Source organism: Carassius auratus, unplaced genomic scaffold, assembly GCF_003368295.1.
Source record: "Carassius auratus strain Wakin unplaced genomic scaffold, ASM336829v1 scaf_tig00216164, whole genome shotgun sequence".
Classification (NCBI taxonomy): domain Eukaryota; kingdom Metazoa; phylum Chordata; class Actinopteri; order Cypriniformes; family Cyprinidae; genus Carassius; species Carassius auratus.
Genome location: NW_020528437.1, coordinates 8,563 through 29,760, shown reverse-complemented (window position 1 = coordinate 29,760; position 21,198 = coordinate 8,563).

Genomic DNA, 21,198 nt, shown 5'->3' with positions numbered 1-21,198 from the left:
TGGCACAGACAGACAGAGAAAGAGACTGGCACAGACAGAGACGGACACAGGCACAGACAGAGAAAGAGACTGAAACAGACAGAGACTGGCACAGAAAGAGTCTAACACAGAGACACAAACATACAGACAGAGAAAGAAACTGACACAGAGAGACAGACATACATACAGAGAAAAAGACTGACACAGAGATAATAAATACACATACCTCAGCTGTGAATCGTGAAGTGCCTTCAGTAGTTACAGAATCCTCAGAGCAGTTCTCTATAGCTGTCATGTTGTCATTATCCTTGCATGGAGGCTATAATAAAGTTATTAAAAATATAGTTACAAGTCATCACTTATTAGACAAGGTCCCCACTATGCTTAACATGTGAAATGTGTGTATTTGGTACCAATGGGTTTGTATGGCTTTCCTAAGACTACAGGTCCCCACTATGTACATTACACTGAAAACAGTGTGTAAGACTTTCTCAAGTCAATACCAAATATAACAAATTAATAGACAGACAGAGAAAGAGACTGACACAGACAGAGAAACAGAGAGAAAGAGACTGACACAGACAGAGAAACAGACAGAAAGAGACTGGCACAGACAGAGACTGACACAGGCACAGACAAAGAGAAAGACACAGGCACAGACAAAGAGAAAAAGACTGACACAAGCACAGGCAGAGAAAGAGACAGACACAGACAGAGAAACAGACAGAAAGAGACTGGCACAGACAGAGACTGACACAGGCACAGACAGAGAAAGAGACTGAGACAGACAGAGAAAGAGACAGACAGAAAAAAGAGTGACACAGACACAGACAGAGAAAGAGACTGGCATAGACAGAGAAAGAGACTGACACACAGACAGAGAAAGAGACAGACAGAAAAAAGACAGACACAGACAGAGAAAGAGACTAGAACAGACACAGACAGAGAAAGAGACTGGCATAGACAGAGAAAGAGACTGACACACAGACAGAGAAAGAGACTGGAACAGACACAGACAGAGAAAGAGACCGGCACACAGACAGAGATAGAGACGGACACAGGCAGAGATAATAAATACACATACCTCAGCTGTGAATCGTGAAGTGCCTTCAGTAATTACAGAATCCTCAGAGCAGTTATCTATTGCTGTCATGTTGTCATCATCCTTGCATGGAGGCTATAAGAAAATTTAAAAAATAGTTACAAGTCATCACTTATTAGACAAGGTCCCCACTATGCTAAACATGTGAAATGTGTGTATTTGGTACCAACGGGTTTGTATGGCTTTCCTAAAACTACTGGTCCCCACTATGTACATTACACTGGAAACAGTGTGTAAGACTTTCTCAAGTCAATACCAAATATAACAAATTAATAGACAGACAGAGAAAGAGACTGACACAGGCAGAGAAACAGACAGAAAGAGACTGGCACAGACAGAGAAAGAGACTGGCACAGACAGAGAAACAGAGAAAGAGACTGGCACAGACAGAGACTGACACAGGCACAGACAAAGAGAAAGAGACTGACACAAGCACAGGCAGAGAAAGAGACTGGCACAGACAGAGAAAGAGACTGGCACAGATAGAGAAACAGACAGAAAGAGACTGGCACAGACTAAGAAAGAGACTGGCACAGACAGAGAAACAGAGAAAGAGACTGGCACAGACAGAGACTGACACAGGCACAGACAAAGAGAAAGAGACTGACACAAGCACAGGCAGAGAAAGAGACTGGCACAAACAGAAAGAGACTGGCACAGACAGAGAAACAGACAGAAAGAGACTGGCACAGACAGAGAAAGAGACTGGCACAGACAGAGAAACAGAAAGAGACTGGCACAGACAGAGACTGACACAGGCACAGACAAAGAGAAAGAGACTGACACAAGCACAGACAGAGAAAGAGACTGGCACAGATAGAGAAACAGACAGAAAGAGACTGGCACAGACTAAGAGACTGGCACAGACAGAGAAACAGAGAAAGAGACTGGCACAGACAGAGACTGACACAGGCACAGACAAAGAGAAAGAGACTGACACAAGCACAGGCAGAGAAAGAGACTGGCACAGACAGAGAAAGAGACTGGCACAAACAGAAAGAGACTGGCACAGACAGAGAAACAGACAGAAAGAGACTGGCACAGACAGACACAGAGACTGGCACAGACACAGAGAGAGAAAGAGACTGACAGAGAAAGAGACTGACACAGACAGAGAAAGACACAGACAGAGAAAGGCACAGACAGAGACAGAGAAACCGAGAGAAATAAACTGGCACAGACAGAGACTGACACAGGCACAGACAAAGAGAAAGAGACTGACACAGACAGAAAGAGACTGGCACAGACAGAGACTGACACAGGCACAGACAGAGAAAGAGACTGAAACAGACAGAGACAGACACAGGCACAGGCAGAGAAAGAGACTGGCACAGACAGAGAAAGAGACGGGCACACAGACAGAGATAGAGACGGACACAGACAGAGATAATAAATACACATACCTCAGCTGTGAATCGTGAAGTGCCTTCAGTATTTACAGAATCCTCAGAGCAGTTATCTATTGCTGTCATGTTGTCATCATCCTTGCATGGAGGCTATAAGAAAATTTAAAAAATAGTTACAAGTCATCACTTATTAGATAAGGTCCCCACTATGCTAAACATGTGAAATGTGTGTATTTGGTACCAATGGGTTTGTATGGCTTTCCTAAAACTACTGGTCCCCACTATGTACATTACACTGAAAACAGTGTGTAAGACTTTCTCAAGTCAATACCAAATATAACAAATTAATAGACAGACAGAGAAAGAGACTGACACAGACAGAGAAAGACACTGACACAGACAGAGACAAAGAAAGAGAATGACAGAGACAGAGAAATGGTTACAGACAGAGAAACAGACAGAAAGAGACTGCCACAGACAGAGAAATAGACAGAAAAAGAGACTGGCACAGACAGAGACTGACACAGGCACAGACAGAGACCGACACAGACAGAGACCGACACAGACACAGGCAGAGACAGAGACTGACACAGGCACAGACAAAGAAAGAGACTGGCACAGAAACACAAACATACAGACCGAGAAAGAGACTGACACAGGCACAGACGGAGAAAGAGACTGGCACAGACACAGACAGAGAAAGAGACTGACAGAAAAAAGACTGACACAGACAGAGATAATAAATACACATACCTTAGCTGTGAATCGTGAAGTGCCTTCAGTAGTTACAGAATCCTCAGAGCAGTTCTCTATAGCGGTCATGTTGTCATCATCCTTGCATGGAGGCTATAAGAAAGTTATTTAAAAAATAGCTACAAGTCATCACTTATTAGACAAGGTCCCCACTATGTTAAACCTGTGAAATGTGTGTATTTGGTTCCAATGGGTTTGTATGGCTTTCCTAAAACTACTGGTCCCCACTACGTACATTACACTGAAAACAGTGTGTAAGACTTTCTCAAGTCAATACCAAATATAACAAATTAATAGACAGAAAGAGACTGACACAGGCACAGACAGAGAAAGAGACTGACACAGACAGAGAAAGAGACTGACACAGGCACAGACAAAGAGAAAAAGACTGACACAGACAGAGAAACAGACAGAAAGAGACAGGCACAGACAGAGAAACAGACAGAAAGAGACTGGCACAGACAGAGAAACAGACAGAAAGAGACTGGCACAGACAGAGACTGACACAGGCACAGGCAGAGAAAGAGACAGACACAGACAGAGAAACAGACAGAAAGAGACTGGCACAGACAGAGAAACAGACAGGGAAAGAGACTGGCACAGACAGAGAAAGAGACTGGCACAGACAGATAAAGAGACTGGCACAGACAGAGATAATAAATACACATACCTCAGCTGTGAATCGTGAAGTGCCTTCAGTAGTTACAGAATCCTCAGAGCAGTTCTCTATAGCTGTCATGTTGTCATCATCCTTGCATGGAGGCTATAAGAAAGTTATTTAAAAAATAGCTACAAGTCATCACTTATTAGACAAGGTCCCCACTATGTTAAACCTGTGAAATGTGTGTATTTGGTTCCAATGGGTTTGTATGGCTTTCCTAAAACTACTGGTCCCCACTATGTACATTACACTGAAAACAGTGTGTAAGACTTTCTCAAGTCAATACCAAATATAACAAATTAATAGACAGAAAGAGACTGACACAGGCACAGACAGAGAAAGAGACTGACACAGACAGAGAAAGAGACTGACACAGACAGAGAAAGAGACTGACACAGACAGAGAAACAGACAGAAAGAGACAGGCACAGACAGAGAAACAGACAGAAAGAGACTGGCACAGACAGAGAAACAGACAGAAAGAGACTGGCACAGACAGAGACTGACACAGGCACAGACAAAGAGAAAAAGACTGACACAAGCACAGGCAGAGAAAGAGACTGGCACAGACAGAGAAACAGACAGGGAAAGAGACTGGCACAGACAGAGAAAGAGACTGGCACAGACAGATAAAGAGACTGGCACAGACAGATAAAGAGACTGACACAGACAGATAAAGAGACTGACACAGACAGAGATAATAAATACACATACCTCAGCTGTGAATCGTGAAGTGCCTTCAGTAGTTACAGAATCCTCAGAGCAGTTATCTATTGCTGTCATGTTGTCATCATCCTTGCATGGAGGCTATAATAAAGTTATTAAAAATAGTTACAAGTCATCACTTATTAGACAAGGTCCCCACTATGCTAAACATGTGAAATGTGTGTATTTGGTACCAATGGGTTTGTATGGCTTTCCTAAGACTACTGGTCCCCACTATGTACATTACACTGAAAACAGTGTGTAAGACTTTCTCAAGTCAATACCAAATATAACAAATTAATAGACAGAAAGAGACTGACACAGACAGAGAAAGACACTGACACAGACAGAGACAAAGAAAGAGAATGACAGAGACAGAGAAATGGTTACAGACAGAGAAACAGACAGAAAGAGACTGCCACAGACAGAGAAATAGACAGAGAAAGAGACTGGCACAGACAGAGACTGACACAGGCACAGACAGAGACCGACACAGACAGAGACCGACACAGACACAGGCAGAGACAGAGACTGACACAGGCACAGACAAAGAAAGAGACTGGCACAGAAACACAAACATACAGACAGAGAAAGAGACTGACACAGGCACAGACGGAGAAAGAGACTGGCACAGACACAGACAGAGAAAGAGACTGACAGAAAAAAGACTGACACAGACAGAGATAATAAATACACATACCTTAGCTGTGAATCGTGAAGTGCCTTCAGTAGTTACAGAATCCTCAGAGCAGTTCTCTATAGCGGTCATGTTGTCATCATCCTTGCATGGAGGCTATAAGAAAGTTATTTAAAAAATAGCTACAAGTCATCACTTATTAGACAAGGTCCCCACTATGTTAAACCTGTGAAATGTGTGTATTTGGTTCCAATGGGTTTGTATGGCTTTCCTAAGACTACTGGTCCCCACTATGTACATTACACTGAAAACAGTGTGTAAGACTTTCTCAAGTCAATACCAAATATAACAAATTAATAGACAGAAAGAGACTGACACAGGCACAGACAGAGAAAGAGACTGACACAGACAGAGAAAGAGACTGACACAGGCACAGACAAAGAGAAAGAGACTGACACAGACAGAGAAACAGACAGAAAGAGACAGGCACAGACAGAGAAACAGACAGAAAGAGACTGGCACAGACAGAGAAACAGACAGAAAGAGACTGGCACAGACAGAGACTGACACAGGCACAGACAAAGAGAAAAAGACTGACACAAGCACAGGCAGAGAAAGAGACAGACACAGACAGAGAAACAGACAGAAAGAGACTGGCACAGACAGAGAAACAGACAGGGAAAGAGACTGGCACAGACAGAGAAAGAGACTGGCACAGACAGATAAAGAGACTGGCACAGACAGATAAAGAGACTGGCACAGACAGATAAAGAGACTGACACAGACAGATAAAGAGACTGACACAGACAGAGATAATAAATACACATACCTCAGCTGTGAATCGTGAAGTGCCTTCAGTAGTTACAGAATCCTCAGGGCAGTTATCTATTGCTGTCATGTTGTCATCATCCTTGCATGGAGGCTATAATAAAGTTATTAAAAATATAGTTACAAGTCATCACTTATTAGACAAGGTCCCCACTATGCTAAACCTGTGAAATGTGTGTATTTGGTACCAACGGGTTTGTATGGCTTTCCTAAAACTACTGGTCCCCACTATGTACATTACACTGAAAACAGTGTGTAAGACTTTCTCAAGTCAATACCAAATATAACAAATTAATAGACAGACAGAGAAAGAGACTGACACAGACAGAGAAAGAGACTGACACAGACAGAGACAGACACAGACAAAGAAAGAGACTGACAGAGACCGAGAAAGAGACTGACACAGACAGAGAAACAGACAGAGAAAGAGACTGGCACAGACACAGACAGAGAAAGAGACTGGCACAGACAAAGACAGAGAAAGAGACAGACACAGACACAGACAGAGACAAAGAAAGAGACTGACACAGACCGAGAAAGAGACTGACACAGACCGAGAAAGAGACTGACACAGACAGAGAAACAAACAGAGAAAGAGACTGGCACAGACACAGACAGAGAAAGAGACTGGCACAGACACAGACAGAGAAAGAGACTGACACAGACAGAGAAAGAGACTGGCACAGACACAGACAGAGAAAGAGACTGGCACAGACACAGACAGAGAAAGAGAAAGAGACTGACACAGAGACAGAGAAAGAGACTGACACAGACAGATAAAGAGACTGACACAGACAGAGATAATAAATACACATACCTCAGCTGTGAATCGTGAAGTGCCTTCAGTAATTACAGAATCCTCAGAGCAGTTCTCTATTGCTGTCATGTTGTCATCATCCTTGCATGGAGGCTATAAGAAAGTTATTAAAAATATAGTTACAAGTCATCACTTATTAAACAAGGTCCCCACTATGCTAAACATGTGAAATGTGTGTATTTGGTACCAATGGGTTTGTATGGCTTTCCTAAGACTACTGGTCCCCACTATGTACATTACACTGGAAATAGTGTGTAAGACTTTCTCAAGTCAATACCAAATATAACAAATTAATAGACAGATAAAGAGACTGACACAGACAGAAAAAGACACTGACACAGACAGAGAAAGAGACTGGCACAGACAGAGAAAGAGACAGGCACAGACAGAGAAAGAGACAGAGACTGACACAGGTACAGACAGAGACAGACACAGACAGAGATAATAAATACACATACCTCAGCTGTGAATCGTGAAATGCCTTCAGTAGTTACAGAATCATCAGAGCAGTTCTCTATTGCTGTCATGTTGTCATCATCCTTGCATGGAGGCTATAATAAAGTTATTAAAAATATAGTTACAAGTCATCACTTATTAGACATGGTCCCCACTATGCTTAACCTGTGAAATGTGTGTATTTGGTACCAATGGGTTTGAATGGCTTTCCTAAGACTACTGGTCCCCACTATGTACATTACACTGGAAACAGTGTGTAAGACTTTCTCAAGTCAATACCAAATATAACAAATTAATAGACAGACAAATGGACGGACAACAACAAAAGAAAAGAAAAGATAGACTGATAGACAGAATGGCATACAGAAGGGGTGTCATGATTCCATGATTCCATTAAGGAGTACTATATTTAAAAAATGTATGATTACTATTTTAACTGTAGATTAACCCAGATGAGAATCCATGAAACGCATTAATCCTCTTCCTAAGGCTGCACTATGCATTTCAACCATTTCAAACTCTTACTTTAGCAAAGTGTTATTGTGGACTAAAGCGGGACTAAAGCGGTTTCATAAACGACAATTTAACTCACACAGTCTCACTAATTTGAGCCAGGCTCAATGAGTGAGGATAATTTGATGTGCACACTTATGCTACACTTATTAAATGTTAGTAGTCATGCGAATATCCATTTTCCCGTCAGAAAGGGGTGAGGTTTACGTGAATAAAGGAGCTGTGCGTGCGGACAACGTTGCCTGTGTGTGTGTGTGTGTATGTATATATATATATATATATATATATATATATATATATATATATATATATATATATATATATAAAATCTCAGTATTTTAACTTAAGCGCTGCAACAATGACTATTAAAGGACTTTGGCTGCAAGCCCTACATACAGCACCGAACATGTACTCGCAAAACAAGTACTTTAAAGAAATTCCTTATCTTATTTCTGTTACTATAGGCTTAAACCTCGTCTGTGAAACTGGGGGATAAATAAATGTACTTTAAGGGATACTCCACCCCAAAAAGAACATTTAGTAGTTAATCAATTACCCCCATGCCATTCTAGACTTATAAAAGCTTTGTTCGTCTTTGGAACAAAATTTAAGACATTTTAGAGGAAATCCTTGTCACTTCCTAGCATTCAGATTGAACTACTGATGGCAGATGGAGTACTCTGACAATGTCTTTCAAACTTTTCTGGACCGTGATGCTGTTATTTACCAGGCAGTCCATGGGACAGTCACAAGGCTCCTAGATTTATTATAAAATATATCTTAAATTGTGTTCTGAAGATGAACAAAGCTTTTAAAGGTTTGGAACGACATGGTACCAATGGTAATGACAAAATTTTCATTTTGAGGAGGAGTATCCCTTTAAGTTAGGAGTATATATTTTTTAAATATTACATCATGTATTTTAACATTTTTGTTCAATAAAACCATTTAACCCTCTGGAGTCGATTAACGCGGATACGCGTTATGAATCATTTTTTCCTGATAACCCCGAAAAGAACTTAAATTACACTTTCAGTTTTAATCATACAGATAAGAGCAACACATCATTCTAATCTTTAAAGGGTCTATTTTTTTTGGCTACAGACATAATAACAACAAACCTTTGTGAACTTATAAAATAAAGATAACAAACAAGGTGTGCTTGCTTTGAATCAAAATTATTATTGCCTCATTGCTATTATATATGTATTTTAAGCCATTGTAAAGGCTTTTATTCCCTTAGATAAATTTGTATTACCAAAAAAAGAAAAAGTTATTTATTTGACGTTTCCATGCGGGTATGACATTGTTGACAGGTGATGCAATGACACCGCTACACCGGTAAAAATAGCTGATTTCTTTGGTTTCAAACATTCTTGGAAACATTTGGGATAATGTATGGAGGTCAAAAAAAAATATAGCATTGTTATAGTAATTTATTTATATATTTTAATCTAAAAAAAAGGCACATACTGGGTCTTTAATTAAAAACTTTCCATTTCCTCTACTGTACAAATTATGTAAGTAGTCAAATTTTGCCAAACCTTTCTCCAAGGCCAGTGACTTCCTCCATAGTCATATGTGAGTTCCTCTCCAGGAATGATATCTCTTGCAGCGAATAGGCACAAACAGGGTTTTCCCTCAACGATAATCCTTTTCATTGTACAATTTGGGTTTATGTGATCATCATTTATAAGGCGGCCAAGGGTGCCATCCTCATGAGTTGCATCAATGCTTCAGGAAAAAAACAAATGTATAATTTAACCTAACAAACTACAAATTTAAATTTTTTCTTTACTGTAAATTTTTTAATGTATTCGTTAAACAAAAAAACAAAAAACAAATACCTCCATTTCTTGTTCTGCCAGATGAAGTCAAACATAAAAAAAGTGTCTTGATTGGCCTCTCTTCTTTGTTCGGCTTCAATTAAGCTAATCATTTCTCCCCTATATTCGACAACAAAATCTCCTTTAATAAAAGGAATTAAGGCAAAGACTCCACGACCTGAAAAAAGGTGGGGGGAGGGGGGTAAATACAATTGTTAATAAAATTAATTGTAGACATGTAACTAATATGTTGATGGTTAGCCAACTGTAAACAACTTTTATGCTTTGTATTAGTTTAACCAATGTATTCAACATTCTTTCATAGCTCATGCGTATTTCTTTCATTAATTTACATATACTATCACAAAGAGCAATTTAAAACTGCTAAAACAAACAACACTAACATTATCCTTTATATCCCAATGGACCCAGATCCCATAAAATAATCATGGTTACTTATTTAGTATTTTTGAACCACTTAAATCATATTTAAAACGTATGTGACTCACACATAACGTTACCAATTAAGAAACCCAGTGCTGCTAGCAATACCTAGGCCTTACTATACAGTACTATAGGCTCTTTGCTATATAGTGGAAGCAAAAATAAGAAATCTTTCGCTGCCTTGTTTATTCGTGGCCAGGAATTCCTATTTTATTCCCTGGTGTTAGCGGTTTCATAATTAATTCGTGGAAGACATCCAATTCATAGCCATGAGAAGTTATATATTTATATTTCCCGCGTCATGTGGGGAGCGCCGTAGTGCTAATCACAATCAGTCACAACAACATCGAAGTGATTTACAAACCTACCTTTATAATCGTTTATGTGTTTGGCCTCCAGTGCGTCGGTCTTGTCGATGCAACGGAGAACATGATCTTCCGCTTCTTTTAACGGTTTTATTCTTCTCCGTTTCATTTCAACAGGCCGTCTCACGTCGCTCCTCGGGTTCCAGTAATTGAGAGAGGTCACGCGGTCTCACAATCTCCCGCCACACCGCAGTTTATAACACTTTACAATACGCAGTAACACGCACAAGTAAACACTTTAAATTGTATAACAGCATTAAATTTAAGTTAAGCAATAATTCATTCGCCTTATTCAAAGATTATGATTCTGATAAAAACTTTAACGTTAATTAATTAATCTCATTATAAAACTCCATCACATAAACATTCTTAAAAATAATTCGAATTTGTGATGTATCTTTATTGAATTATGTAATATAATATTTACAAGTAGGTTAATTACCTGAAAGAATGTACTTTCCCCGTTGACAGACACTGTTTAAAGTTGTTTTTGTCGTTTAATTAAGCGACTTTGGCATGAGCGGTTTAAAAAATGTGTACCTTCATATATTACGTCACATGTGTGTATAGAGGTGCAGTTCCGCGACCTGGCTACAGGGGCGCTGTAGAGCAGCGCGGCCCCACACACTCACACACAGAAATCCGGTTTTTGTTCATGGAGGGGATCAAGAAAAAAACTGCACTAGTCATATCAGCACCGCCTCCTGAGCCGATTAAAAGCAAAACATTGTGGGGACCGGGGATTTGGTCCCCACTATGTTTTCGGTCCCCACTATGTGAGTGTGCTAACGTGTTGTGGACCCCACTATGTAATATAAACAAACACACACACACACACTCACACACACACACATACACACACACACACACACCAGATGTCCAAACCAGTAGTAAAACAGGTGGTTTAAAGGGGTCATGAATTGAGAAATCAAATGTTCCTCGATCTTTTGACATAAGAGGTCAGTGTACTTTAAAAAATGAACTCAAAACTTTCTCATGAGTCTAAAAAGAGCTTATTATTAAGGAAAGCTGCTTTATGTTAATAAAGTTTCAGACAACGTCAGTAAGTATCTGGTCATTGGTTTGCTTCATTTGACCGTGGATTTGTTTTAAACAAGACACAGTTTGCTGCAGGATTTTCAGAGAGAATGAAACTAAAAGATGATGCTGTGTGACTATATTGGATCAGACAGTAATGTCACAACACACACCTGAGAGCAGGGCTCTGAACCGGTTCAAGGAACGAAAACGAAAACCGGAAACGAACAATATTTTGACAGGAACAGAACCAGAAACAGAAACGAAATGAATTTTTGTAGTTCCGAACAGAATCGAAAATTTGAAATGTTTTCGTTATTTTATCGTTCCGTTTAATATTTGAAATTTGCTGTCAAACAATCAGAATTCCAGTAGTACAGCATACACAAGTGTGACTCTGAAGCAGCGAGTGAAATGTTGCTCAGCTGTGAACTCAGTCAAGTCTTAATGCACCGCCTTCAGGACCGGATTAAGACCAAATTGGGCCTGATGACGCAGCGCAAAAAGGGCCTATTTTTCTAGGCGTTGGGGCATGTGCATTCGACACTCAAGTAGAGACCTGGGAGTACCGCGGGACCCAGCGCAACCGAGTGCGGCGCGGGACAATATTTGATTGGTGAATGCGGACGCGCGCGGTAAGATATTATTGTGTGCGGGTTGCGGGAAAATAAAGTTATTTGCGGGACTCCCACAAAGTGGAAATATTTAGCAAAATAAAATTACTAAAAACAGATAAACCTTTATTTATAATAGACTAAATTAAAATAAAATAGACTTTGCGGAATGGGAGGATGCTGATGAAACCATGGACAGCGACGTGTAATTCCATTCCAACCAGACCGCGGCCCACCGGGAATCTCCTATATATATATTATAGTCCTATATACATATTAGGGCCGGGACTCGATTAAAAAAATTAATCTAATTAATTAGAGGCTTTGTAATTAATTAATCGAAATTAATCGCATTTTAATCGCATATAAATATTTGACCTGAGAACAGTGAGAAGTAATTTTTTTTTCACATGAATTTATAGTATACCATTAAATAATGACTGAATACATAAGCTTAAGCAACAAAATATTGTTTATTTTTGTTCAACCAAGTCTAGCAGACCAGTGCAATTTTTGCCATGAAGTGTAGCAATAGCATATTTAGAAACAATTTAGAAATAGTACATTTCAGAAATTCAGGAAACTTATAGGTGCTGGAACCTTCTGTAAAGTGTTTTTTTTAAGTAAAACACAATACTGTCAATTACATTCAGAACATTGGAAACACTGACTATAATTGTCACAACATTATAATAATGTATAATTTGTTTTCAACCAATGTCATAATTTAGAATTATAAATCACATTTAGTATTATTTAGTGATTTTACTTGGTAAAAGTGAAGTGCTTTTATTTTGAAGTTTCCGCGCAAGGTCTTATGGGGACGTACGCGTGTGAGAGAGTCGTCAAGCTAACAGCAAGAGAAGCATGGACAATTTAATGCTCTGATAAAAGTGTTAAGGTTGATATAGTGGATGTCAGCGATCTAAGGAAACATTTATTCCCTTGTGTACAGCATGCAGCCAACGAGGTATGCTGTTTTGTGTCTGTATTTTACTTTGGTGAACGTTATTTTACATGCTGCGCATGCCATTGTATGTTCATATTAAGCTAATGCAGTCTTTATTTTCTCGTTATACTGTATGTTTAGTTTTCACGGTGGATATGGAGAATAAGCTTCAAATAAACCCCGTTGCAAGAAAACCACTTGTGTCTGCCAGTGCTTCGAGGGAATTACAGTGACTATTAGAAAACATCTCTCTGTTGCTTCAGAGGCCATAACATACTAAGTCCAACTCTCAATAACCTTGGCCAAAACAATAAAGAGTTCAACATAAACTGTTGCACCAACAAAATAATATATAGTTCAACATAAAGTGTAAAGTCCACGCTAGCTGCTATATGTTTTGCGTTGAGGTGATACTTGAGGCTCGATGTGCTGCGGTGATATGCGAAGGCTAGTTGGTGCTTCAGTGTAATCGGTCCGCCGAAACAAATCCAGTGAGCGTTATGTATTTTGTTTTTAAATCATTAAAAATCGCAAATATATTCGTAATTATATTGTTGTATGGTACAATTCCGGCCTTATTTGTCTCTCTCATGAAGCTGCATGATGCTTTTTTTTTTTTTTTACGTTAGTCACAATAATTTTTTTAAAACATTACAAAAAGCAGTATAAAGAACAGATAAAACGACGCGTGCGCATGATGCTGATGTGAGCTGCGAGACGTGACGTGTTCACTGCTCATTGGCCAATCAGAATCAAGTTCTAGCCTTGAAAAGCCCCAGCAGGCACAGTACATCAATGTGACGTCAGGAAGACGTTGGACTCAAACTAATCAAACGTCAGTCAGACGTTGTATTTTGGTTGAAAATGAAAGTCGGGTTGACATCTAAACCCAACTTTGTTTGACGTCAAACTCCGATATCAGACAGACGATGAATTTTGGTTTGAATAAGCACCACACTGCAACAAAGGGTGAAATGCATGGCAGCACATTAAATATCTCAAGATCTCAGCAGAGGAGGATTGAACAACTCCACAAACAGCATTACCAGCTTCACTTATTACTAACCAGACTGACTTTATTTCTGTTAGATGTCTACAAAAGCTCTTATTGAAAATTAACAGGGGTTTAATTGTAATGTGTTTAATTTCCATGACAGCATAAAATTTAAACACCATAACAGTGATTAGTGTTTCCTTTAGTTGGGCTCTTTACTCTTATTACATATTTCGTCTTTTTTGTCTGCTGTGATAGTGTGTTTGTCGAGCACATTTGCAGCATCAAAGAAAGCTAAAGTCACATGAGATCAGATGATGGCTGTTATCTGTTAATATTTTTATAATGACCATGGAATAACCTGATTCACTGATGATTTTTAATCTAACAATTGTGTTGTCCCTTTTGTACATTGATATTACAAACCCAGATTCAGCAGTATTCACTCTAAAAAAATGCTGGGTTAAAACAACCCAACTTGGGTTATTTTGGCAACCCAAAGCTGGGTCAAATATGGACAAACCCAGCGTTGGGTTGTTTTAACCCAGCCGGTTGGGTTAAATCTTTGACCCAACTTGTTGGGTTGTTTTATTTAACTCCATTATTGATTAAAATGACTACATTGCTGGTTAAAAACAAACCTGAAATAGGTTTATTATTAATAATAATAATAAATATAGCTGCAAGCAGCGATGGCGGGCTCAAGCCATCAGTGCAACGCCACCACTGTGGCATCAGGTAAATTGTGCTCAGCGGGCACATGCATTCACAATAGACGTCTGGCAGTCAGATTTTAAGGTATACGGCAGTTAAAGGGTTAATACGAATCATCTAGACTTTGAAATCACATTCACAGAACCATATATATAACTTTAATAACACTTTACAATAATATTTTATTCATAAACATTAACTATGTTAACATGAACAATAATTATTTTAAGATAATTAACAATAATTAGGTTAAGACTTGACCATTGGACAAAAAATGGTGACCTCACTTCCCTCAGACAGACAGAGTGGCCAGAGTGAGATCACGTCAGTTAAGAAGTCTGACAGTTTTTTAATTTTCTGTTGTCCATACAGTGTTGTAAAGTCATGAAACTATGCATATTTCCTCAGAATGATTTGATCTCTGTATGAAAAAAAATGCTTTGAAATGTTTGGAAGCTGCAATTTAAAAATACAAGCCAATTAATGATTCCCTTTTCACTGTCATTTCAAAAAATCACCACGACAAAACCGTTCAAGCTAACCAAAATCCATTCGCAATTTAAGTTCCTCAATGTTTTTGCAACATGTAGACAAAGTTTGGTGTGTAATTCACAAAATAATTTTCCCCAAAATCCATATTTAAATCAAAATAGCGGACTTCCTGTTGGTTGTAGCTTATGACTGTGAATTAGAAAGTTGTCCGTCTTGATAAGAACAATTTATGTACCAAGTTTGCTGTCTGTAGCTAAAACTAAATAAAATGCATTATTAGTATTATTATTATTATTATTAGCTGTACACTTGATAAAAAATAAATAAATATAAACTTATGCAATCGTGAATATATATATATATATATATATATATATATATATATATACACACACACACACACATATACATAAATTCAAGTGTACAGTTTTCTTTTATTGCATCTTGAAATAAAAATTTCTGAGTTCTGTGTTCATTTATTTATTATTATTTTTTTTTAATTTTAGGAAGATTGCAGCCTTTAATCTCCTCAAAATAAATGTGCATATAAACCATGAACAATTTAATTATAGCTGTATTTATAAAATGCTTACTAAAATATTAATTTTGGGAGAAGTCTATATAAAGCATGAACTGACTATTTACTAATGCTTAGCTAAGGAGTGCAGCTATTATGAAGTGTTACCAATGCATTTACTAATGATAATAATTGAGACATTATTTTAAAGTGTTACCAAATCCTTAAATAATTTAAAAATGTTTTGTTATGATTTCATTAACCTATAAGCATTTGTGAAATAGTTAAATAGCTTGCATCACAGCTTAGTCTTCATCTCTGAGCTGAACAGGTTTACTGTTACATCCAAATAAATGTCATGTCACAGGGTTTCAGGGGTCAGTATCACATGAGTTTGAAATTATAATTTGCAGCACAAGTATTTTTAGAATTTTTTTTTAATCCCTGAAACTGTCAGAAAAGGATAAGGCCTAAGAGATTTCTTAAGCTGTAATGAAAACAGCACATTTAGCAACAACAACAAAAAAAATAACAATTTAAAATACAGTTTTTTTCTGGTGATTAAAGAGATGTTTAAGTCTCTCTCTCACTCTCTCTCTCTCTCTCTCTCTCTCTCTCTGTCTGTCTGCTAGTCAGCTCACACCCCTCCCCCACTCACACTCACACACACACACAGACAGTCAGCACACATACATTCCTCACACAGAGTGACAGAGTGAGATCAGATATCTGACAGTTTTTTAATTTTCTTTTAATCATACAATGCTGTAAAGTCATGAAACTATGCATATTTCCTCAGAATCACTGGTTTTCTAAATGAAAAATGTTTTTTAAAGGTTTGGAAGCTGCAATTTAAAAATACAAGACGATTAATGTTTCACTTTTTACTGTTATTTCAAAAAATCACCACGACAAAACCGTTCAAGCTATCCAAAATTCATTCGCAATTTAAGTTCCTCAATGTTTTTTCTTCATGTAGACAAAGTTTGGTGTGTATAGTGTACTTCCCCTGTGAGGAGTATGCATTAATTCACAAAAGAATATTCTCAAAAATCCATATTCAAGTCAAAATAGCCAACTTCCTGTTGGTCGTAGCTTATGACTGTGAATTAGAAAGTTGTCCGTCTTGATAAGAACAATTTATGTACCAAGTTTGGTGTCTGTAGCTAAAACTTATCCCCCCACTTTTGACAAAAGGTGGCGCTATAGAGTGCCTCTTCCACGCCCTTTTAAAAGCTTTTGCCATGGTCTAGCCATCTTTAATACTGATATCTGTTTCGAGTTTCATGTAAATCTGAGCTAGTTATCTGCCTAAAAATCACCAGAACAGAACATTCAAGTTTGACACGTTGCCATGGCAACACTATATTAGATATAAATATCCCCACAACAGATTTTCTTCGGCCGTGTTTTGTCATTATTCTGATGAAGTTTGAAGCAAATCAAGTAAAAATAAGATGCTGAATTCAAAGCGTTTTGAAAATGATTCACTTCCTGCTGCCAGTTGGTGGCGCTATAACTTTGACTCCTAATAGTCACATATATACGATCGGTATCATACAACGAACAAACCAATTAAGTTTGATCAAATTCAGGAAATGTATGTGGATGTTATTAGACATTTCCTGTTTCTCATTTCTCGCCATAATTTCAACGCCTCGCCACGGGCAAACCATTCGAGATATCAAAAATCTCTTCGCAATTTAGCATCCCCAATGTCTTGAGATCGTGTTCACCGAGTTTGGTGGTGAACGGGTGGAGTTCCTCAGAGGAGTATATCAAATTCCAGAGCATGTGTTTTTCATAAAACCCTAAATAGCCAACTTCCTGTTGGGCGGAGCTTATGACATGCAGTGTGAAAGTTGTTTGGTTTGATGAGTTATATATATGTACCAAGTATCATATGTATACGTGCAAGTATGCATGATATATGGCCCTCAGTACTACAGGGGGCGCTGTAGAGCCCCTGTGCCACGCCCGTGTATCAGACTCTGCCCGGCCCTAAGGTTCCAATCTGTGTGCCAATTTTCAGGAGTTTTCGAGCATGTTAAGGACCCCAAGCAGCGATGGCGGGCTCAAGCCACCAATGCCATCGCCACCCCCGGTGGCATCAGGTAAACTGTGTCCAGCGGGCACATGCATTCACAATATCCCTCTGGCAGTGAGGTTTTAAAGGATATGGCGGTTAAAGGGTTAATCCGAATCATCTAGACTTTAAAATCACATTCACAGAACAATATATATATATATATATATATATATATATATATATATATATATATATATATATATATATATATATATATATACAGTGCTCAGCATAAATGAGTACACCCCACTACATTTGTCAGAAAACATTTAGTTTCCTTTCAGAATCAACATTTTCTATGAGATAATATACTACAAAATACTCCCACAAATGTGGGCCATTGATTGCAAACAAGATTTGTTCATTTGCACACACAAAAAAAGTGATTTTCCTAACAAATTCATTCAAGCCCATGTTGCAAAAATTAGTACACCCAAATTATAGTCTTGGGAGGAAAGCTACACTTAGGACTGCAAAATTCTAATTAACAGGCATACAACCACAGGTGAGTCTAATGATTCATTTAAGAGGTGTCCAGCAGACAGGTGACTTTAAAAGGGCATTACTTAAAGAAAAGCATTTCATGCTGTCAGCAATGGCTCCCCATGGAAAAGAAATGTCACAAAATCTGAGAAAGGAAATAATTTCTTTACACAAAAAAGGTGAGGGCTACAAGAAGATCAGCAAAGCTTTACATATCAGTCAAAATACTGTAGCAAAGGTGATCCAAAAATTTAAGAAAGATGGAAGTGCAACCATCTTACAGAGACATCCAGGCCGTCCACGGAAGTTAACTTCTCGACAGGAGCGTCTGAGAAGGGTTGAAGAAAATCGCCATGCAAATTCACTGCAGTTAGCTAAAGCAGTAGAAAGCAAAACTGGAGTGACCGTTTCCCGTGACACCATACAACGCACACTGCAGAGGAATGGCATGCATGGGTATCGTCCACGAAGGAAGCCTCTCCTAAAACCCATGCACAAAAAAGCACGCCTAGAATTTGCTAGGGCCCATGCTGAAAAAGATGAAGACTACTGGGACTCTACACTCTGGAGTGATGAGACAAAGATCACAGTTTTTGGAACTAATGGTTTAAAAACTGTATGGCGTCGTAAAGGTGATGATTTCAAAGAAAAATGCATTGTGCCTACAGTGAAACATGGTGGTGGCAGTGTCCTTATGTGGGGCTGCATGAGTGCTGCTAGTGTTGGGGAGCTGCATTTCATTGATTGTATCATGAAATCAACAATGTTCTGCTCTATACTGAAGGAGAAGATGCTGCCATCACTCCGTGCACTTGGTCGTCGTGCAGTTTTCCAACACGACAACGATCCAAAACACACATCTAAAGCTACTGTTGCATTTCTGAAGAAGAACCGGGTGAAGGTGATTGAATGGCCAAGTCATGTCTCCTGATCTCAACCCAATCGAACACCTGTGGGGAATTCTGAAGCGACAAGTTGAGAAACACTCTCCATCCAGCATCCAGACTCTAAAAGAGGTTATTCTTGAAGAATGGAAAAAGATAGATGTTGCAATATGTCGTAAACTTGTTCGTTCCATGCCTAGAAGACTTGGTGCTGTCCTTAAAAATCACGGTGCTCATACAAAATACTAGATTTAGTAGTTTTTGTTGTGGGGTGTATTCATTTTTGCTTCAACTAATTTGAGTAAAACTGAAGATTTTGTGATCCAAGTTAGATTATTAACCTTTAATTTCATGTTATGGAGTTAAATAAGTGTTCAATAAAACTCAGCCTTGTGAAAAGTTTGGAAATTGTTCTTTTGTTCATTGAGCTACTGATTGAATTTGTACTTTTTAAAGGGGGTGTACTCATTTATGCTGAGCACTGTATATTTAGTAACACTTTACAATAAGATTTCATTTATAAACATTATGTTAACATGAACAATATTTATATAGCATTCATTCATGTCAGTTAATATTCCAAACTTAAACATTAAAACATTGTTTTATTGTGATTTTTTTCCAAGCACATTTTACCAATTCCAAACCATATCAATCTTAATAACTACCATTATTTTTTATTTAATCATTTATGAGTGCAATACAATAGTCCAGGAAAGCTGGAAGAGAAAAACTCCTTATATTCATGTTTTCTTTTACAGACGAAATGCGCTAAAAAAGAGTTTTAACTCAAACTGTTTTAACTCAAAGTCGAAAATTATGAAATAACCATGAGAAATATCAAACACAAATGCAATACAAAAATGGATAAGTTAAGACTTGACCATTGTACAAAAATGCTGACTGGGTCATGAGGTCCGAAAAGAAGAAGAAAAAAAAACAGGTCAAGAAGAACTGACAAAAATAATTGCAAAATAATTAGGAATTAATGTAAAGATTAATTTTTATTCAATTCTGCAAGACAGACTTTCAGGAAAGGAGGTGGAATAAAAATGAGCTCCTAAATCTTAATCCCGGATTCAGGAAAATATATTCCTCAAACCATCGGACAAGAGGAGGTGGTGCTGGTCCTTCACGAGTCACTCTAATCTATTCATAAAGCCTATATATAAAGTCTTAATATATAGTATTTCACAATACTTCATGGTATTCTAATTAAATCATTTTTTGGAATCTTAGATCTCTCAGAACCTGACACATTGTAATTCTGAGACTCCAGGAAAGTGGCAGTTCTGTAAAATGTTGGCGCTGGAGACTAAATGCTCCCTGATAGTTTCACACCTAATTTACTTAACACACACACACACACACACACACACACACACATTACCCACAGTGACAGAGGGACAGAGTGACATCAGATGTATGATAGTTTTTTAATTATCTATCATCAATACAGTGTTGTATAGTCATGAAACTATGCATATTTCCTCAGAATGACTTGTCTTCTATGTGTACATTTTTTTGAAGTGTTTAGAAGCTGCACTTAAAAAAATAAAAGACATTTACTGGTTACTTTTTTACTGTTATTTCAAAAAATCACCACGACAAAACCATTCAAGCCATTCAAAATTCATCCGCACCTGTACTGTAAGATACATTCTTTAAACAGTGGTAAAAGAGGATGTGGTGCTGAACCTTCAAGAGTCACTCAAAACATATCTGTCCCTAAGCCTATAAAGAATTATTCTTAATATACAGTTCACAATACTTCAGCTTCTTATTCTAATTAAGTGAGGGTCATTTTATCAGTAAAATACATAAAATTCATATTATTTTTCTTTGAAATATTTCTATAAATGATTTAAATCATACTTGTTTCTACAATAATTATTTAAAATTAATCCTATAGCTCCATCTGGTGGCCATTATTGGTACTAAGAATCGCAAGCTTGATTTATATGTTATGATAGTTTTAATTTTATGCTGGCTC